Source organism: Arachis hypogaea, chromosome 18 (assembly GCF_003086295.3).
Source record: "Arachis hypogaea cultivar Tifrunner chromosome 18, arahy.Tifrunner.gnm2.J5K5, whole genome shotgun sequence".
NCBI classification, from domain to species: domain Eukaryota; kingdom Viridiplantae; phylum Streptophyta; class Magnoliopsida; order Fabales; family Fabaceae; genus Arachis; species Arachis hypogaea.
The window spans coordinates 120,869,910-120,873,755 of NC_092053.1; the positions used below are offsets into that span (position 1 = coordinate 120,869,910).

Here is a 3,846-nt window from a genome sequence, read left to right on the forward strand (position 1 = left end):
AATTTTAACATTCATGAACAACAAATTCAAAAAAAAATATGCACTGTTCAAACATTCATTCAGAAAGACAAAAGTATTGCCACCACATCAAAATAACTAAACTGTTTTAAAATTCGAAATTCATGTATTTCTTTTTCTTTTTCAATTAAAAATATTTTTCATTTAAGAAAGGTGATGGATTCATTTTCATAGCTTTAAGGCATAGACACTTAGACACTAGTGATCATGTAATAAAGACACAAACATAAATAAACATAAAGCATAAAAATTTGAAAAACAGAAAATAAAGAACAAGAAAATTAAAGAACGGGTCCACCTTAGTGATGGCGGCTTGTTCTTCCTCTTGAAGATCTTATGGAGTGCTTGAGCTTCTCAATATCTCTTCCTTGCCTTTGTTGCTCCTCTCTCATAACTCTTTGGTCTTCTCTAATTTCATGGAGGAGGATAGAATGCTCTTGGTGCTCCACCCTTAGTTGTCCCATGTTGGAACTTAATTCTCCTAGGGAGGTGTTGATTTGCTCCCAATAATTTTATGGAGAAAAATGCATCCCTTGAGGTATCTCAGGGATTTCATGATGAGGAATTTCCTCATGCTCTTGTCCATGAGTGGGATCTCTTGTTTGCTCCATCTTTTTTGAGCTTGAAAGGGACCTCGGGGATCACCTTCTTCTTGGCCACAACTTCATAGAAGTGGTCTTGATGCACCCTTGAGATGAATCTCTCCATCTCTCATGACTCGGAGGTGGAAGCTTTTGCCTTCCCTTTCCTCTTTTTAGAAGTTTCTCCGGCCTTAGGTGCCATAAATGGTTATGGAAAAACAAAAAGTAACGCTTTTACCACACCAAACTTAGAAGGTTTGCTCGTCCTCGAGCAAAAGAAGAAAGAAGAGAGTAGAGGAAGAAGAAATAGAGGAGATGGAGGGGGTTATTGTTTCGGCCAAGGGGGTGAAGTAGTGTTTAAGATGTGTGAAAATGAAGGGGTGAAGAGTGGTTTATATAGGAGTGGGGAGAGGGTAAGGTTCGGCCATGTATGGGTGGGATTGGGAGGAAAAATGGTTTGAATTTGAATGGTGACGTAGGTGGGGTTTATGATGGGTGGATGTGGATTGGTGAAGGGTTTATGGAGAAGAGGGTGAGATTTGATGGGTGAGGGGTTTTTGGGAAAGAGGTATTGAGTTGATTGGTGAAGGGTATTTGGGGAAGAGTATTATGAAAAGGTGTGAAGAAGAGAGAGAGTGAGTGAAGGTTTGTGGGGATCCTGTGGGGTCCACAAATCCTGCAGTGTTAAGGATTTCTCATCCCGGCACCAATTAGGCGTGCAAAACGCCCTCTGCTGCCAATCCTGGCGTTAAACGCCAGGTTACTGCCCATTTCTGGCGTTTAACGCCAGCTTCTTGCCCTTTTCTGGCGTTAAACGCCAATCTGGTGCCCTTACTGGCATTTAAACGCTAGTAGCCTTCTCCTCCAGGGTGTGCTATTTTTCATTCTGTTTTTCAGTTTGTCTTTGCTTTTTCAATTGTTTTTGTGACTTCACATGATCATCAACCTACAGAAAACATAAAATAACAATGGAAAATAGAAATTTAACATAGATAAGTAAAATTGGGTTGCCTTCCATCAAGTGCTTCTTTAATGTCAGTAGCTTGACAGTGGGCTCTCATGGAGCCTCACAGATACTCAGAGTATGATAATGGCCTCTCAACACCAAACTTAGATTTTGGTTGTGGCCTCCCAACACCAAACTTAGAGTTTGAATGTGGGGATTTTGTTTGACTCTACATTGAGAGAAGCTTTTCATGCTTCCTCTCCATGGTTACAGAGGGAGATCCTTGAGCTTTAAACACAAGGGAGTCCTCATTCACTTGAAGGACCAATTCTCCTCTGCTGTGGCTAGGAAGGGTCTGCCAAGGATGATGGATTCATCCATACACTTCCCAATATCTAGGATTATGAAATCAGTAGGGATGTAGTGGTCTTCAACCTTTACCAAGACATCCTCTACAAGTCCATAAGCCTATTTCCTTGAATTGTCTGCCATCTCTAGTAAGATTCTTGCAGCTTGTACCTCAAGGATTCCTAGCTTCTCCATTACAGAGAGAGGCATGAGATTTATGCTTGACCCTAGGTCACACAGAGCCTTCTCAAAGGTCATGATGCCTATGGTACAAGGTATTGAGAACTTTCCAGGATCTTGTCTCTTCAGAGGTAATTTCTGCCTAGTCAAGTCATCCAGTTCTTTGGTGAGCAAGGGGGGTTCATCCTCCCAAGTCTCATTACCAAATAGCTTGGCATTTAGCTTCATGATTGCTCCAAGGTACTTAGCAACTTGCTCTTCAGTAACATCTTCATCCTCTTCAGAGGAAGAATACTCATCAGAGCTCATGAATGACAAAAGCAAATTCAATGGAATCTCTATGGTCTCAATGTGAGCCTCAGATTCCCATGGTTCCTCATTGGGAAACTCCTTGGAGGCCAGTGAATGTCCATTGAGGTCTTCCTCAGTGGAGATCACTGCCTCTTCCTCCTCTCTAGGTTCGGCCGTGTGGGTTATGTTGATGGCCTTGCACTCTCCTTTTGGATTCTCTTCTGTATTGCTTGGAAGAGTACTACGAGGGAGTTTAGTAACTTTCTTGCTCAGCTGACCCACTTGTGCCTCCAAATTTCTAATGGAAGACCTTGTTTCAGTCATGAAACTTTGAGTGGTTTTAATTAGATCAGAGACTACAATTGCTAAGTCAGAGTGGCTTTGCTTAGAATTCTCTGTCTGTTGCTGAGAAGATGATGGAAAGGGCTTGCTATTGCTAAACCTATTTCTTCCACCATTATTGTTGTTGAAGCCTTGTTGAGGCCTCTGTTGATCCTTCTATGAGAGGTTTGGATGATTTCTCCATGAAGGATTATAGGTGTTTCCATAGGATTCTCCCATGTAATTCACCTCTTCCATTGCTGGGTTCTCAGAATCATAAGCTTCTTCTTTAGATGAAGCTTCTTTGGTACTGCCTGTTGCTGCTTGCATTCCAGACAGACTTTGAGAAATCATATTAACTTGTTGAGTCAATATTTTATTCTGAGCCAATATGGCATTCAGAGTATCAATTTCAAGAACTTCTTTCTTCTGACTTGTCCCATTATTCATAAGATTCCTTTCAGAAGTGTACATGAATTGGTTATTTACAACCATTTCAATGAGTTCCTGAGCTTCTGCAGGCGTCTTCTTCAGATGAAGAGATCCTCCAGCAGAGCTGTCCAATGACATCTTGGACAGTTCAGATAGACCATCATAGAAGATACCGATGATGCTCCATTCTGAAAGCATGTCAGAAGGACACCTTCTGATCAATTGTTTGTATCTTTCCCAAGCTTCATAGAGGGATTCACCTTCCTTCTGTCTGAAGGTTTGGACTTCCACTCTAAGCTTGCTCAATTTTTGAGGTGGAAAGAACTTTGCCAAGAAGGCATTGACTAGCTTTTCCCAAGAGTTCAGGCTTTCTTTAGGTTGTGAATCCAACCATGTTCTAGCTCTGTCTCTTATAGCAAAGGGAAAGAGCATAAGCTTGTAGACCTCGGGATCAATCCCATTGGTCTTGACAGTGTCACAAATTTGCAAGAATTCAGCTAAGAACTGATGAGGATCTTCCAATGGAAGTCCATGAAACTTGCAATTCTATTGCATTAGAGAAACTAATTGAGGCTTAAACTCAAAGTTGTTTGCTCCAATGGCAAGGATTGAGATGCTTCTCCCATAGAAGTTAGGAGTAGGTGCAGTAAAGTCACCAAGCACCTTCCTTGCATTGTTGGCATTGTTGTTGTTTTCGGCCGCCATGGCTTCTTCTTGTTTGAAAAGCTT

At 41.5% G+C, this 3,846-nt stretch overlaps 1 non-coding gene across 1 annotated transcript; it reads left to right on the forward strand.

Moving 5' to 3' along the window:
• The first annotated feature begins 3,309 nt into the window (after positions 1 to 3,309).
• On the forward strand, positions 3,310 to 3,417 carry LOC112774510 (small nucleolar RNA R71). Its single transcript, XR_003188997.1, has one exon. It is a non-coding gene; the product is annotated as a small nucleolar RNA R71 (small nucleolar RNA).
• The last annotated feature ends 429 nt before the right edge of the window (positions 3,418 to 3,846 follow it).